General features: G+C 42.6%; 1 long non-coding RNA gene across 1 annotated transcript; it reads right to left on the bottom strand.

Moving 5' to 3' along the window:
- Nucleotides 1-659: 659 nt before the first annotated feature.
- LOC134284981 (uncharacterized) lies at nucleotides 660-11,292 on the bottom strand. Its single transcript, XR_009996042.1, has 3 exons — nucleotides 5,753-11,292; nucleotides 1,087-5,713; nucleotides 660-790 (listed from the first exon to the last, which is right to left on the bottom strand). It is a non-coding gene; the product is annotated as an uncharacterized LOC134284981 (long non-coding RNA).
- Nucleotides 11,293-18,778: the final 7,486 nt, after the last annotated feature.

Genomic DNA, 18,778 nt, shown 5'->3' with positions numbered 1-18,778 from the left:
GATGGCTGTTGAGACAAACTGACTGGAGACCTGTGCTCACTTGCTGCGGTGAGGGAGAGCATGCGGAAATGATTCAGTGGATTTATTTGTTGCTCAAAACTAGTAAAAACAATCATTTTGTCGGTGAGGCAATGCTGGAGGTGACTATTGTAATAGATCGACATTCCAAACTTAAAATATAGTTTTTGTGTGGTAGTAAAATCGAATTTTCTCGGTGAAAAAGTTGTTCCGAAACACGAAGTAAACATAAAAAGTTGATTTTTCAAACCATTCTTGATTTATCTTCACTAACTTTTCACAAAACTATCCCGGTATCTAACAATTAACGTTTTTCGCGATTTTTCCATACGATTTGACAATAGAGGTAATAAACTATAGAGGGAGAATGTCGCTGGCGTCGCCGCCGCAACATCTCTTGCTGGCGAAGATAGGGAGGGATATAAGTGTCAAAGCGAAAAAGTATGCAGTTTGACAGATAGATACCCGGGATGTTTGCGAACGAGAATAAAGGGAACAGCAGCGACATTCGTCCTCTATAGTTTATTAACTCTATTGATTTGACAGTTCTTGATTACCATGCTTCCGTGAGCTTGAGGTGAGAATTTGAAAAAGTTGACAACCGAGAGTAAGACAGACGATGCATTGAATACAAGCGACGGTGTCGCCATCGGGATGTCAGCGCTGGAAACTAGATGCTTCAAAAGTAATTGTATTCAATTTTCACTGCTGGCACACTGAAATAAATTTTGTCGTGAAAACTACCGATTCCATAGTAAATTACTAACCGTACCTATGATTCTCCCATATAGCCGAGGCGGTAAACGCACGGGTATTCAGCATGACCATGCTGAGGGTGACGGGTTCGATTCCCGGTCGGTCCAGGATCTTTTCGTAAAGGAAATTTCCTTGACTTCCTTGGGCATAGAGTATCTTCGTGCCTGCCACACGATATACGCATGCAAAATGGTCATTGGCAGAGGAAGCTCTCAGTTAATAACTGTGGAAGTGCTCATAGAACACTAAGCTGAGAAGCAGGCTTTGTCCCAATGAGGACGTTATGCCAAGAAGAGAGAGAGAGAGAGAGACCTATGATTCTCAACCGACAACAAAATCTGTTAAGGTAACTGAAATATGCTTGAAATTAACCGATGTTGCCACTTGTGTTGCCGATTTTAAATGGCCGTTAATTTCCTTACACAGTTTCGGAACTGGACTTGTCTGTTCTCTGAATAGAGTTAAGAAACTATAGAGAACGAATGTCGCTGCTGTTCCCTTTGTTCTCGTTCGTGAACATCCCGGGTACCTATCTGTCAAACTGCATACTTTTTGGCTTTGACACTTACACTACCCGTCATAAGTACGGACTCAGAAAAAGTATTGCAACAATATTGCATCACTCTGATTCACCTCGATATCTCTAAAACCAGAACACCTACAAAAACGCCGCCTTCAGAAAAGTTGTAGCTCTTGGGCTTCTGAGTAACTTTGCTGAAGACAGCATCTTTGTAAGTCTTCAGGTTTTTGATATATCGAGGTGAGTCAGGGTGATGCAATATTGTTGCAATACTTTTTGTGAGTCCGTACTTTTGACGGGTAGTGTATGTCCCTGCCTATCCCCGCCAGCAAACGATGTTTCGGCAGCGACGCCAGCGACATTCTTCCTCTATAGTTTATTATCTCTATTGTTCTCTGTGACTGCACCGATTAACATTGAGTTCACTGAGCCTGAAAATTTTTGACAGCACAGCGGGGTCGACTCTCAACAACTTCTACTCAGAGATAATTTTTGATAATTTTTTCTTTGATTTCTTGCATGACGTTTTGTTTAAAGTGATGCATAAGCATATAGTTAATGCACTAGCCCATATTTTTGCAACTTTATCACCAAAACTAGATGAAATAAATTAAACAAATTTTCATCTGGGTAGATGCTCAAAGCTAGATGTTCTAACTTTTTGCGTGACTTTGTTGTGGTGCAAGTTGTTTTGTTATTATTTTGCTATTATATTCGAACTTTTTTCCCCCAAATTTTGAAAAAGATAACAGCGCAATCGAAGAAATCTGAAATGCATTGCAAAGAATAACGCAAATCACATCGGCAGAAGTGAATCAAGCAGCAGCAGATTTGCTCCAGCACGTCACAATTTTGAGCTATACCTCAATTTATAGGGCAAAATATGCGATTTTGGGCTTTTTTGATTGCCAGTCATTAAGCATGGAAATATAATTTTTAAGCAATCAAAGGATTAACTGGTCCATTAACATCTAAATGAACGACTCATGCAAAATATTTCGTTTTACCAAATCAAATTTGATAGATTTAAGCATTTTATGTCAGTGTGTAAACTTGCATGCAACTTTTGGAGGGTGACTAGTATGAGAAATATAGTACCTAACATGAATCGCTTAAAACTATCAAATTCGATTTGGTAAAACGAAATATTTTGCATGAGTCGTTAATTTACATGTAAATTGACCAATTTATCCTTTGATTGGTTAAAAAAAATATTTCCATGCCTAATGGTTTGCAGTCAAAAAAGCCCAAAATCACATATTTTGCCCAATAAATTAAGGTATAGCTCAAAATTGTGACGTGTTGGAGCAAATCTGAGCCCGGATTCCGATTCAGCGGCCCAAAATCTGTCAGAGACACATATGTTTGCTCTTGAGACAGACTAAAAGTTAATTTTTGTTACGCTGTTTTATTGATTTAAGGACAAACGTCTTGAAATCCCGCTTCAACAGTGCATCACAACTTCATATGCACAAATCTCAAAAAGCAAGCTTCACACAACAATGCATTTCATTATTCTGTTCTTGCTCACTCGTAATATGCTTAAAATAAGAAGATCAGGTGCGCTGGTTTTGTTTACGAAAAGATTTGTGCCCTCAAAATCGTGAGTAGGTGCCAAAGTCGGCCATTGTGGCGGCCATTTTGGGATTCTAACAAGTCTGTCCTTAATATTATCTTCTCACAAAATTTACGTATGCCATCAAATTCTCGATAATAAAAATAAGTATTTGTAATACGATTATAGACGATTGCAATACCGTTCAAACAACGCCTTCCTACAAACAATAAACATGTTCATTTGGCTCACAATGGCCGCCTCCACACATCTCTATAATGTAGGACTACTAGTTATAAAGTGCTAATTATTATATATATAAAATCCCAGAGTTGTCTGTCCTTCCGTCACGCTTTGAAATGTTTCATTGAAATGTTTCACACAGTATGAAAGCTATACAACTCATTGTATTGTTTCATCGTTGCATTGGTGCATTGTCACATTGATGCATCGTCGCAGTTCCAGTCGGGAAAATTTTCTCGGCTCCCTGGGCATAGTGTATTGTACTTGCCAGTGCGCACAGTACTCGTCGAAAATGTCGTTGTTCTACTGAATTCTCAGCTTTGTCAGGTTGAAGAGTGGTGATTGTATCGGGGCAATCGCTGTGGCGAAGTACATGGACTCCCATGCGTTTAACTGTGTAGAATCTTCACCAGCTTAGCATTTTACCAATCCGCAGCATGGTCCAAATGAGTAGTGTGCAATGAGAGTCTAATAGAGGTGGGGAAGAAGATACTTCGTGTGCGTGAGATCCGTGTCTGGTGCAAAACATGTCACTACTACAAGCAAAGCGAGCTCCCATAAGAACGCGTGTCAAATAGTGACGTCACTATTTGTGTTTACATTTTTCTTTGGTTACTAATACATAGCCATCTCTTCTTCTTCCTCACCTGTAATATACTCTCACACTTAGTTTTTTTCGCCGAATCTCAGCAAACCAATTGCCGAGATTGGCACCGCCGACTGCTCGGCAAACAGCTCGGCAAAAATTGAATTTGCCGGGACTTCGGCAATCACAAAATTGACAGCTAGTGATATTTTACCGAGATTCTCAGCAAATACATTTGCTGAAGCTCGGCAAAATCATTTGCCAGCATAAATGGATTTGCTGAATCTCGGCTTATTTTTTTCTTATTTGAGGGGCCCAGAATCAAAGGGGTGTACACACTAAGATGAGCTCGGCAAACGCCGGCACCGCCGTGGCTCAGCAAATATTTATGCTGAATCTCGGTTGAAAATTACGTTTGTTAGCTGAATTTCGGCAAAACATTTCCTGAATCTCAGCAAACAAACATCATGATTGCTGAGATCCCGTTGAAAAACAAGTTTGCTGAGTGCTCGGCGGTGCCAATCTCGGTAAAAAGCAAGAAAAATTACCGAGATTCAGCGAAATAAATTAAGTGTGTAAGTGACCATTTTGTCGATTTTGAGCTGAGCATATCATAAAATTCTTCAGATTTCAAGCTTTCAGGAACTTTTTTAAGATTGTTTCTATGATGATTGGAAAAAATACAATAAATCAGCGAAAATTGGGTTTAATTTAAAATCCCATACATTTTGTATGGGATGAAAAATTGGTCAAAAACTTTAGACCTCATTTACTCGAAAGTGGGTTTTTATCACTTACACCCCTTTGCTTCTAACCCCCTCATTTGTTTTCTTTTGAAATGAATAAAAAAATACTCTCTAAAATAAAAACTCTCATTTTTGAGTAACACCATGCCACACAGGGACTGTGTTGGAAACACACATTTTTTAAAATTGCTCGTACGCTCACATTTTTGCAAAATATCAATATTTTTCGGTATTTGAAGGTGGTTTATAAACCCAGTGAGGTTGCCATGTCGAAATTATTGCAAATTACATGCTCATGTGAGCGTACGAGCAATTAAAAAAAAATGTGTGTTTCCAACACAGTCATGTGCGGCATGGATGTTTACTAAAAATGTGCAGGCCGAACACATTTTTGAGCGTAGCCGTTTTTGCGTGTAAAAAAAATAAAATTATGAGTTCTTAGCCTAGTCTTATTCCGTATGAAACCACAATAAAGAAATTGTATTCTCGAACATTTATTGGTCCATAAAAATATTAAAAATATAGAATTTGTTGCCGCATACAATCATTCATCTCAGGGTTCCTTCTTTCATTTCGAGATTGGTTACTCCTCAAAGACTGCTCCTTGACGAACAGCTACACATAGGCGTTACTGCGATTCTAGAATAAATTGAATATGAAGCAAATTAGCAATAGTTTACTTACAGAGTGTCTTTAATTCTTACACATTTGGACTTCGTTTAAGAATGCACTTCATGTGCCTTCAGCACCACACACCACCACTGATTTGTTTTTTTTTTGCCAAAACATGGTGGCTGCAAAAATGACAGTTGTATTACTGAAACTCAGCAAAGGATGACTTGATTGCTGATATCTCGGTAATCTCGTTTACTGATTTCGGCAAAATCCGTGATCACTGCCAGAATCAGCAAAAAATGCTGTCACTTTTACAATTTTTCAAGCAGTTTCCTGTTATTTCGGTAAAATATTTTGAACAATCTCGGCAAAAACATTTTGTTTGCCGAAATGTCAGCAAAATTTTGAATTGCCGTTATGAAGCAAATATTTCAGCCGAGCTCGTGAATCAGTTTTAAGTGTGTATGAGGACGCTATATGTCAGAAGTTCCGAGAAAATATAGTAGTAGGTCGCTATGAAAAAGGAACAAGACTCGCACATCGCAGAGTGTGGAAATTTGTGAATTGGGCGGAAAAAGCCTCATAGGATGAATGTAGGTATTCAGAAAAAAGTAGGATCGGTTCGGTAACGTGGCCCGTCTAGTACAGTGGTTCTCGCAATGCCCTGGTAAAGACTACGATAAGGTTTTCTCACCAGTGGCTTATCAGAACACCTTGCAAATTCTGCTCAGCTTGGTGGACCACAAACGAATTATCCGAAGGACGAAGGAGTTCATAGAGCCGGGATAGGAGACATTTTTTGTAAGCTAGGATGAAGGCGACGAAAGTGTGGAACGAAAACGAGACCGTCAAAGGAGTTGGGCTGTCAGGCGTCACATTTTGACCCATGCCTGTATGTGAAAAATTTGCAGAACGGGGAGCGAGTCTAGTTTATATATGTTGACGATATGCTACTTGCAAGTCGTCAGGTACCTTCTGAGTACAAGCCATCACAAGTTGTCGACGAACAGAGCAGGACCGATATTACTGACCGGTTACTGCCATGCGCACAGAACTAGCGATAGCTCAGACAGAAAAGGGTATGTGTATCAAGTTGGACAGGCAACGGTGTCCTGGACTAGCAGGAAGCTGGCGAACGTTTCCGCGGAAGGTTTCTATGAAAGCTGAAAACATTGCGATATCCGAGGCATGCAAGAAGATTGTAAGGCTGCGGCGACAGTTGGCAAACAGTTAGCAGTTGACAGTTGGCCAGAAGTCTTTGTTCAGGGATTCTACCAAGAATGTTTCGACCATTCGTATAGGTAATCTTGTACGTATCTGCTTGGTTATCACTTGCAGTACGTTGAGAAGCTTTTCTGAGATTCCTGCAAAGGTTCCTTTTGGAATACACCCATATGTATCTTCTTAAATTGCCGCAAGTTACACCAGGAATTTCACCTTCAATTTCTTTTGAGATTTCTCCAGAAATCACTTTTTGGATTTCTGCAGTAGTTTCTGCTGGTAATCTAGAAACCTCATGGAATTAAATTGTGGAACTTTGGACATTTCTCCAGAACTAATTTTAGGTTTTCCCTTGGGGTTTCCTCTCAGGCCCCCTTCTTTCGAAACTTGTAAGGACCATAGACTTCATCCAGACCCTTTCCTTTCCCCCGAGAAGTTGACGAAGTTTATGGACAAGCCCTTTTTTGGGAATCCTACAGGAGTTCCTTCCGGAATTCATCTATGACTTAATTCTTGGATTTCTTCAAGAGTTCCATCTGAGATTTCCAGGAGTACTTTCTGGGAATCATCGAGAAGTTCATTATGAGAATCCTCTGAGGGTTACTTCTGGAAATTTTAATCAGGGAATCCAGCAGGAGTTTCTCCTGCAAAACTTCAGGAATTGGTTAAGGATATCTCCAAAAGTTCCTTCTGTGAATCTTCCAGAAATTACTTCCTGGAATCCTGCATGCAATACGCCAAACTGTAGATGCAATCGATCATGTTCTAATTTTAAACAGTTGTGCAGGACCCATAATGGAACCAGAAAAAGCCTTATGCTCAGAAAAAGGTTCCGATGACCCATTCTAGTGCATATCCTTCTGGAATTCACCCATAACCATATTCTTGGATTCCTTCAAGAGCTTCTGTTGTATGGTGTTTTCACATGATTTTCCTTTTGGGATTACCCAGGTTTTTTTCTCTCTATCAACGAGATTTTGAGCCCAATGCTAGTTCATCTCGGGACCCACGCTTTACTTCTCTTCCGAAGGAAGAACTCACATTTTTGCGAGTCTGTCGGGAGTGGGATTCAATCCCAGGTCCTCGGCGTGATAGTCACGTACTTTAACCATCACTACAGGTCCACTCCCTTTCCCAGTTTTTTTTCCCTAAATCATGGAGGGATTAGTAAGAATTAGAAGGTCGCAAGATCCTAGAATCCGGGAAGATTAAAAGTTTCTTCTGGAAATCTTCCAGAATTTCTTTTTGGAATTCCAGCTGGATATCCGTTGCTTCATTCTTCCAAAAGTTTGTGTTGTGCTACGGCCAAATTTCTTTAAGATTTTCTACTGGGATTGTTCTCAGAATTCCTTCAGTAACTCCTCCGAAAGCTCCTTCTGGGAATCCTCCAGAAGTTTTTTCTTCTGAGAATTCCTCAATGATTAGTTCTGAAAATAATCGAGGAGTTCTTTCGACATTCCTTGTCTTTACACTTAAAAACTAGATGGCAAAAAAAGAAAAAATACTGCTAAATGAATATCCGGGTGATTCGATTATCAGAGTTTTCTTTTGAAAGTTGTTTAAGCTGCTCCTGGGGACGTTATGCAGTCTGATGCTGCAAAACTTATCTAGCTAGAAAGTTCAGCTGTGAAAAACTGTATGCAAATCTGCGCCGAATCCCAAATTATCCTAATTTTGTGTACCCGGGAACAAACTTTTAAATCAATCTAAAGTTAGTATAAGAGCGACCTTTTTTTTAAATTCAAACAGTTGAATTGTTATTGATGGCAACACGTTTTGTGTAAGTCTAGTTGCCACGACTATATGCCCTATCATTTCTCTAGCAAAATGAATGTTACGTAAACTAGCTTAAGTCCAACAACATCCATCAATGATTTACATTGGAATATATTTTTCACTACTGACCTCATGAACCACGATCAGATCCATAGAATTATTAACCCTAAAAGGGATACCTTCATGGCCTCAGTTTCGTCACCTCGCTGAGTGTGTTCCATCAAAGACGAGCTCTGAAAGGCGCCTGGGGTCCAATGGACCCCAGGTATCCCTTTTAGGGTTAAGCAAATGAACTCGTAGTAGAAAACGATCACTCCTCCCGAATGTGTCAACCATGAACTGTCTTTAGTAAAGCCGATAATCCTTCTCCTCCAATTTACAAAAGAAGCAAACAAACAAAAAACATGTGGTGTAATTTTTATTACCTATTGTTTATAGATTTCCATTCTTGCCATTAAGAGAATTAAAACAAAAGAGAACACAGTAATAGCGTTAGTAGAACTTTAAGATATTTGTAATTATTCGAATACACACAAACATAAATATATTTTCCAGTAATAGGGCAACGTTATGTCTAAAGACGATTCCTAAGAAGAAAAACAAACTCGAAGGCATACTAAACTGTATTTTGCTAAGAAAAAAACACGAGCGCAAAGCGAAAGAACTAACAAATCTACTCGGAAGTTTTTCGACGAAAGGAATTTTAACAACAATGTACTTTATGTGCCTTCTCTTGAAAGAATAAATCTTTGAACAACAAACAAACACACACACACTAAGGAATTCCATTGGTTCTAACTTAACTTTCCTCTTTTTAAAACAACGGACACATCAACTAAGTAAAAACATCAAGAATGCACAATAGAACGAACAATAAGAAAAATTTTGAAAAAAAAACAAGTTTTTTATTCCGATCTTTTAGGTGTAGTTTTGGTCCTCTATTGTATTGCATACGAGCTCTACAGCAAGTGCATCGATTGATTTCTTTTGAACTTCCGATCTCCGATATTAAGCTGAAACATTGATAATAGCAACGTGAATAGCAGTAACTGTAACAAACAACAAAACAATGGGACTAAAAGCTACTAGAATGTTAACTCTAACACACTGAGAAAGAGAAGAAAACTCGTGCCAATGATATTTGTGCTCGCGGTAAAGCATTATACACACACACACACTAACTAAAACTCACTAGTGACGGATGGCGGAAGACAGCACAGCACTACCATCGTTACAGGGATGGAAACTTGAGATCTTGCCAATTCCCACTTGCCCTGTTTCGTATTTAAGTGTCATCTGAACAGACGCTTTAAGTGTCATTACGCGGTTTCCATTTTAACTAAACTGTCGAAGCCGGGACGAAAATTCTCAAAACAAACAAAAAGATTTGGTTTTTTTTTGCACCGTTATGTAGAAGCGCCTTCCCGTGTCACTAGTAGAATGATAAACCGCATCATCTGTCAACGTGTAGTTTTTAAGTTCATTCCATGTGCGTGTAGGAATTCAGAAGAAAAAAGCATATCAAAGTAAGCCTTGAATGGATCGTGCTCGCGTCGTCGTCGCTATCGCACCAATACATGTGTAAATGTGCAATGCATGTGCATGGGCTCGCTCGCTATCGCACAGACCTGTTTTGAATGTTGTTCTCACGCAATACATTCGCACATCACCAACCATTCAGAGAGGAGAAGTGGGAGGGCCTACACTGAAAATATAACGCCTCCGTTTTATATGTAGTAGTTTACGAACAAATTTCAACCGTGATTATCATTTTGTATAGGTGTTAAATGAAATTGAATCACGCTTAGCATCTGTTTAACCAACTATAAATCGATATTGAGATTATATACATCAAATGAGAAACAATTCGCAAAGCATACTTACATATTGATATACACTGAAACAAAATCCAGTACCAAATTAGTCGGAAGACCGATATTGTTATACAACTATACTTGTATGTATGAGTGTCTTGGTCATATATTAGATAAATACTGTTACAACTGTAAATGGATTTCTACGGACAGAGCAGAGCAATTTCTAAGTTAAATTGAACACCTTCACACTGAACTCACTCACACATACACTGAATAGAGAATACACGAGTACAATTCGCCATCACAAACACACTCATACCAGGCGTTGAAACAGTTTGATTTGCCCCCACAAAAGCACATTCGCATTCACATTGCAAAGAAATCACGCAAGACTTTCATTTTTAGACACTGAATAAATGTTAATCGTGTTCCAGATCAATCATGGTTTATTATATTGCCAAGCATATTAAATCCGAACAAGATATCAACAACAATCAGTCCTCTAACTTTAAAAAATTGTAAACATAAACAAGGAGCTCCTCAGTCCTCACACTCAAAGCCAATCAAAGCAACCACGGAAACGTTACTGATTCGTGTGCAGTACACCGTTTAAGGGCGGACGGGACGGTCGGGGAAATATCCGCCATTGCTCTGTTGCTACTAAGATGGTAATCTCAGATTCTACTTCATATTTTGCAACAAAAACCTATCACTGTGTATGCTCACTTGCAGTGCATATGCTGATTGTTTTTCAGCATCTTCAGTGCGATAGAACTCGAGATTACCATCTTCAAAATCGCGAGGCAAATTGTTAGAAAGAGAGGCAAGATAGGAAAAATAACACGGCGTCCCGTTTCACCTTAAAACGAACTTGAACAAATCGACGGTGGAAAATCACTTGAATTCAAGAATAGCAATTTGCAGTTGACAAAGAAAAAGAAGTTTTAGTTTTCGCTCAAAATAACGATTGAACCGATTTGTGTGTGGGTGTCGTATGAGTGAATTGGAAGCGCACGTAGTAGTGGTTTTAATTGGGGATTTTCAAAAGAAGCAAAAAGCAACAAAGACTTGTACACACCATTCAAATGTTATGGGAAGTTTTAATCGAAGAGAATAGCACAACAGAGAATATAGCTAGGAAAAGCGCAACCGATGATGCTGGCTTACCGTTGTGGAATGTGATTTAGTGTGAAAAGATTTTAGATAGGACCAGAGGAGAGAAGACCAAGAAAATGACTACTGTTGGGCGGGTGGCTCTGTCAGAAATTTTACTCGAACAAGCAAAGCGTTTTTAACAAGAAAAACAACAAAAAGAACAGAAAGCAACACAAACAGAACACAGCTATACCTACATATATTGAAACATTTGAAAACAATGATATTCCAATCAATGATGATGATGAAATCAGCTGGAGTTTCACTGCGAAAGAAATGTCCTTGTTTGAAGTTGGGTTTGTTATTCATTACCTTCTCGTAAGTTTGACGACATTGGCCTTTTCATTTGACGTCTTAAATCAGCTGATTTTTTGGGCCTTTAACAGTTCTTCTATGGAGATGACACGCCCGTGTTAGCAGCTGTTGTTCAAGCTTTGTAAACAAATACATGCACGGACCTGTCACATGAAAAGGTCTATTGATCCATACACACCAAACGCTTTCAGAAATATTTTGCTGAATTTTGCCGAGCTGAAGGGTTCAGCAAATTTTTTTGCTGAACTTTCGGCAAAGTTTGCTGAATTGCAGCAAAACGTTACTGGTGATCAGTAGAGCTTACTGAACAAATCAGCAAAATTTTGCTGAATTTCAGCAAAATGTTTACTGAAACCTTCAGCTCGGCAAAATTCAGCAAAATTTTGCTGAAACCCTCATTCGATTTTTGGTGTGTAGCTCTGTGCGGTCGATGCTAGCGTAGGCAAGTTGATGAACAGGTGATGAGTTGGGATCTGGCGTTCACGGAGTTTTTGGAGGATTTGTTGAACGGTGAAGATATGCACCATTGTCGACCGGCCGTTGATGGAGCCAGCTCGATAACATCCCATGGATTCATTCGTTTCAGGTGACAGACGACGGAAGATGATCAGGTCTTTTCATATGACAGGTCCGTGTATATATTTGTCTACAAAAGTTGGACAACAGCTGCCAAGACGGACCTGCCATCTTCATTGAAGAACTTTCAACGATCCGGAAAGTCAGCTGATTCAATACATCAATCGAAGCGATAGCGCTTGCTTTCGGTTGTTCACAACCACCACCTCAGATTTGTGGTGAGCCAATTTCAGTTCCCTGGAGCTCATCCAGTCCTCCACAATTGCGATCGAGTGAGCTGCAGTCAATTCCACTTCTTCGATTGATTTGCCGTAGACCACCAGTGACGTCAGCAAAGCCGACGATTCCACTTCGATCAGGAACTTTAACCTCAACACCACACCTCGTAGTACATGACATTTCATAACCTCGAATCCAGGATGGATCCTTGGAGTCCCTGAAGTTATGTGGGAGCACTTCCGACCCACTTCTGTGCCGTTAACTGGTACTCAATTAGGTACTCAATCTTGTGGGGCTGTCCATTCATTACGTTAGGCATTTTTTCGATTTTTCGACCCTCCTTGTAAGATTTTTTGTATGAAACTAAATATTTTTGTATGGCGCGTAAGATTTTCCAAATCACCCCCTCCCCCATAAACGCTTACGTAATTAATGGACAGCCCCTGTACCGGTACCCAGGTATTCCCAGTCGCAGGACCGCATCGGCGACATTAACCGCGTTCCTTACATCCAGAGTAACTTCTGCACAGTAGCGAATCCCTCTCCTTTAACGCTGGAGCGCTATCTCGACGGGTTTTGTAACCGACAGGATAGCGTTTACGAACGACCTCCCCTTCCGGAAGCCGGCCACTCGAGAGACCATTTACAACCTCGGTGTACCTCAACATTCTATTGAAGATGATCTTTTCGAGCATATATGCCGACGGGTCTGCGGGTGGTTTCCCCGCCTTTCGTAATAGAACCAGGCTCTGCCTCTTCCAAACCTCTGGGGAAATTCCTCGTCCAGGCATTTCTGCATGGCAGACCTGAACATCCTGGGAGTCTCTGCAATAGCCACTTTGAAGGCCAAGTTCGGAGCTCCGTCCGGACCTGGGGCCTTACCTACGCTAAGGGACTTTGCTATCCCCGCAAGTTCCACATTGGTGACCCTCTCCTCATCACCAGCCCCAGTCCCCGGCTGCCCTATGAAAGAAGGAGAAAAACTACGATCATGGCTGGCGATCTGACTAAGACTGCTCTTGTCTCAGCTTAAGCACAACTTTAGCAACGCCGAACACCCGCCATGCGTTTCGCTCTTCCTTAGCCCGTAAGCAGACGTAGGTAGGCCGGTGGTCTCCCATATCTAGGGTGGACTTGCCTAGGCATGGTCGCTTCACACGCACGCGAGAGCACCGCTACCAGCTTGTCCCCGCTTAGGCCGAGTACGTTTTGCCGCCTGACAAAGTAGCTTAAGGTTCAGGTTCAGCTGCGTTACTTGCACTGTGATATGTTCACTGCGTTTTTTTAAGGCCGGGCACCTTGGGTGCCTGTTGTTCTCGGATTTCCCGGTACAAATGGGTGGTCTCATGCAGCCTTGTGCCTAACGGCCATCGGTACCGCATCTCCTACACAGTTTGGGCCTTTGCAGTGCCATGACTTGTGTCCTGGTTCTAGACAGCTGAAACGAACCTCCGGAGGCTCGTGAAAGGTCAGATGGTATACTGACCAGCCCACCTTGATCTTCACCTACTCTTTTACGCCTTCTTGGTTTGGCGTCCCTGCTTTCGTCGTCACACGCTGGAGCTGCGTACGCAGTTTCCGGCCAAAATGTTTGGGATAGGCAACTTTTTTCTCTCACAAAAACGTTCAACATGGTGTAACTTTTCATAGAGTGCGTCGAATAATCTCAAATTTTGACTGTTTATTAACCTATATTTTGAGCTCGATTGGTTAATCTTTCGCGAAGTTATAACTGATCTGGTAAAACACTTTATTAACGAGATTTTCAGCCCAGGGCGGATGGTAAAACACTATTTTAATACTATCATTTTTAGAACTGCCATATCTCGGAGACCAGTGAACCGAATTGAATGAAATTTTGAGCGATTATCAACAATATAATAAAAATGAATTTCTGTCTGTCTGTCTGTCTGTCTGTCGGTCTGACCGCTATGCATTCGGAAACTACTGAACCGATCGGTGTGAAATTTTGTATGCGGGTAGATGGCGATTGATAGTGCTACGTTGTTTATGTTTCGAGGCGGCTTTTTACTTCCAAATTTTACCGGTGTTTACCAAACCAAATTGGGACGTTTTTAGTGACCGTTTGTTGACAACCACAAACTATCTTCAAGTGCAATAGTGTTTCGTGAATAGATCTTGAATATATCGAGAAATTTCTCAAAATCGCTTCTTGCAACGGCGCACCTATTTCGCTTCATTTCGCTGACTGTCTCCTCGGTGCACTTTTCGGGCTACCGTAGATTTGCAAATAAGAGCATCCGCGCCGGTTTCACTTATTAGAGCATCTCCAACGGTGTGCTAGTTAGAGTTTCTCAACCAATCATGGCTAATGAAACAGCTACTTCTAGTGACTATGCTTGTGAGCATTGTGGCATACAAGTACAGTCGGAGGTCGATCACGCAATATGCATGGGGTTCTGTGAACAGGTCGCTCATATAAAATGCATCAAACTTAAAGAGCCGTATATGAAATGCATCCAGGAACGAAGCTGCTTATTTTGGATGTGCAAACAATGCTCACATTTGATGAGCCTGATACGATTCAAGAAAGTGATGTCCCAGGTGGGTGCTGCCATTTCCTCTATCACGGATAGCCACAATGAAAAAATTAGCGAGCTCAAGCAGGCCATCGCGGATAATGGAGAGAAGATTGATGTACTCTCCAGCAAATTTACTACAGCTACTTCAACTACTGAGCTGAAGCAGGCCATCTCGGATAATGGGAAGAAAATTGAAGTGCTCTCCAGTAAATTTACTGCAGTTGCTCCTAGTACTGAGCTTAAACAAGCCATCTCGGATCATGGAAAGAAAATCGAAGTGCTCTCAAGAAAATTTACTGCATCTACCCCGTTAAGTTCGAGGCCCGCCGTAGGTCAGCCTCCTCAAAAACGTCCTCGAGAAGAACATCTAAAGGATCCCAAGCCCCTTATCGGTGGCACTAAAGCTTCATACGCCAATACTGTTCTGACTGTACCACCGCCGAGGGAACAGTTTTGGCTTTATCTCTCCAGAATTCATCCGAGCGTTAAAGGGGAAGCAGTGGAGACCCTTGTGAAGGAATGCTTGCAGTGCGACGACCCTATCCATGTGATTTCGCTGGTGAAGAAAAATGCCGATATGTCATCCTTGAACTTTATTTCTTTCAAAGTCGGGATGGACGTGAAATATCGCGACGTTGCTCTAAACCCAGCAACATGGCCTCAAGGAATCCTGTTTCGAGAGTTTGAGGGTGCGAGCACAAAAAACTATTGGGCGCCACCAGGAATCAATGCGTCCAAGCTAACACCTCGTGTTCAGTTAACTCCAGCACCAGGACCCAGTCCTTCATCGAATTTCCTGTCACCAGCTTCAGACACGGGGGCAACGTCGATGGATTCCTCATAAAAACACCACCATCTACTGCTCAAGATTCTACAACAATACGCCTTCATCCCAAATACGCCGACTTCGCCATCATGCAACCATTTTCGCCAGGACGCACAAAACATGGTCTCTTGGAAGCCTCCGACCCGTCCAACACAGTCGAGCCCTGCCGCCAGCGTCAACACAGCCGTCCTGGTCCTGCCGTTGAGACTGTGGAACGGGGCTTCCAAAAGGCCTCGTCAGGCAAGTACCCCTGTATCATTTGCCCTTCGTACTCTGAATCGGCCTCCTCTTCCAGCACCGAGCTCTTATTACCGTATTTCAACAAGTCTGCACCAATCAACGACCGCTTTACAACACAATCACCAGAGCGCATCTCTCCATCGACATCAGTAGCAGCTCCACCAGGACGCCCGAACCACGGCCTTTTGGAAGCCTCCGACCCGTCCAACACAGTCGAGCCCTGCCGCCAGCGTCAACACAGCCGTCCTGGTCCTGTTGTTGAGACTGTGGAACGAGGCTTCCAAAGTGCCTCGTCAGGCAAGTACCATTGTGTCATCCGTCCTTCGTACTCTGAATCGGCATCCACTTCCAGCAACGAATTCTCGCTACCGTACTCCGACAAGCTTGCGTCAACTACTGACCGCTTCACAACCCGATCGCAAGAGCACATCCCTCCTCCGACATCCGTAGCAGCTCCACCAGGACGCATGAATCATGGCCTTATGGAAGCCTCCGACCCGTCCAACGCAGTCGAGCCCTGCCGCCAGCGTCAACACAGCCGTCCTGGTCCTGTTGTTGAGACTGTGGAACGAGGCTTCCAAAGTGCCTCGTCAGGCAAGTACCATTGTGTCATCCGCCCTTCGTACTCTGAATCGGCATCCACTTCCAGCAACGTATTCTCGCTACCGTACTCCAACAAGCCTGCGTCAACTACTGACCGCTTCACAACCCAATCGCAAGAGCACATCCCTCCACCGACATCCACAGCAGCTTCACCAGGACGCACGAACCACAGCCTTATGGAAGCCTCCGACCCGTCTAACACAGTCGAGCCCTGCCGCCAGCGTCAACACAGCCGTCCTGGTCCTGTTGTTGAGACTGTGGAACGAGGCTTCCAAAGTGCCTCGTCAGGCAAGTACCATTGTGTCATCCGCCCTTCGTACTCTGAATCGGCATCCACTTCCAGCAACGAATTCTCGCTACCGTACTCCGACAAGCTTGCGTCAACTACTGACCGTTTCACAACCCGATCGCAAGAGCACATCCCTCCACCGACATCCACAGCAGCTTCATCAGGCCGCACGATCCACTGCCTTATAGAAGCCTTCGACCCGTCTAACACAGTCGAGCCGGTTTCATCGGCCGCAAGTCGAATTAGAATGGAAGACGTTTTTATTTATTACCAGAACGTCGGCGGAATGAATGGCATCGTGGATGACTACCTTCTGGCGACGTCCGATGCTTGCTATGACATAATCGTGCTGACAGAAACTTGGCTTGACTCTCGGACTCTTTCCTCTCAGGCTTTCGGAACCGAATATGAAGTGTTTCGCTGCGATCGTGGCCCAAGAAATAGTTTGAAAACCATCGGTGGTGGCGTTCTAGTTGCGGTAAAAAAGAAATTGAAGGCAAGTGTCATAGATAGCGATCTTTGGGGTAGCGTCGAGCAATTATGGGTGCGTATTCAGTTTTTTGGTCGTACCCTATTTCTCTGCGGCATCTACATTCCTCCCGATCGAGCTCGTGATGAAACTACTATCGAAACCCACCTGGAATCGGTCTACTCCGTGGTCGAACACGCGAAGGCGTTGGACGAGATCGTCGTTTTAGGGGATTTCAATATGTCCGGAGTAACCTGGGCAGCATCCGACAACGGCTTTCTTCACCTAGATCCCGACCATTCAAGTTTGCATGCCGCTGCCTCTCGACTTCTTGATGGTTACAGCACGGTGACTCTCAGACAAATCAACTTCATTATCAACGAGAACTTCCGAAGTCTTGATCTCTGCTTCGTTAGTGCACAAGATGTTGCTCCGCTCATAGCTACTGCTCCATCGCCGTTGGTAAAGGAGGTTAATCATCATCCTCCGTTGATGCTTAAGCTCATTGCCCACCAGTCCTGCGATACTGAAATAGTTGCTCCGGTATCCTACGATTTCCAAAAAGCCGACCACCGAAGTATTTTGGAATATCTTGAATCTATTCAATGGAATGATATTCTCGATGCACATGATGTAGATCAAGCTGCGCAAACTCTCTCTCATATTCTGGGACATGTGATCGAGAGACATGTTCCTAAGAAGGTGCATGTCCCTAACCGTCTACCTTGGCAAACCCGTGAGCTCCGTACTCTGAAATCCGATAGGAGAGCCGCTTTGAGGCACTACTCTAAGTACCGTACTTTTTCAGCACGTGAATATTACTTGAGGGTCAACGTGGCTTATAAGATAACCAGTCGACGTTGCTACAGCCACTATAAACAACGAATTCAACGCAGTCTCCAATCGAAACCAAAGTCTTTTTGGAGGTACGTGAACGAGCAGAGAAAGGAGTCTGGACTACCTTCAACGATGATTTTGAATGGAAACACCGCTTCGGAACCTCAACAGATTTGCCAATTCTTCGCTCAGAAGTTTGCTAGTACGTTTTGCGATGAGACGATTCCTGAAACCCTCGTTAATCAGGCCATTAACAACGTTCCGCTGGTTAACGATTCCTGGGCTACGCTCGTCGTTGAGGACGAAATGATTTCCAGCGCCGCTTCGCGATTAAAATCTTCAAGGAAACCTGGCCCAGATGGTATTCCATCAACTTTCCTGAAGATGAATATCGAAACTCTGCTAGTTCCTATTCGCCACGTGTTCAACTTATCTCTGTCAGTTGGAGTGTTCCCGTCCATTTGGAAAAATGCGACCATGTTTCCCGTACATAAGAAGGGGCAACGGAAGGACGTTGAAAATTATCGAGGAATTTCGTCTCTGTGTGCCATTTCCAAATTGTTCGAGCTTGTAGTAATGGAACCTTTGTCGTCTCACTGCAAAAGTCATCTAAGCAGCGATCAACATGGATTCGTCCCAGGCAAATCTACAACCACCAATCTTCTGTGTCTTACGTCATTCATCGGCGATAGCTTCGCACAAAACGTACAAACGGACGCCATATATACAGATCTATCTGCAGCATTTGATAAGATCAATCACGCAATAGCAATAGCCAAATTAGAAAGATTTGGCATTAGCGGAAATATCCTGCGCTGGCTTAGTTCATACTTAACTGCTAGGAAATTGACTG

The sequence above is a fragment of the Aedes albopictus genome, chromosome 1, assembly GCF_035046485.1.
Source record: "Aedes albopictus strain Foshan chromosome 1, AalbF5, whole genome shotgun sequence".
NCBI classification, from domain to species: Eukaryota; Metazoa; Arthropoda; class Insecta; order Diptera; family Culicidae; genus Aedes; species Aedes albopictus.
The sequence above is the reverse complement of the archived record's forward strand: the minus strand, read 5'-3'. Positions and strand labels throughout refer to the sequence as shown.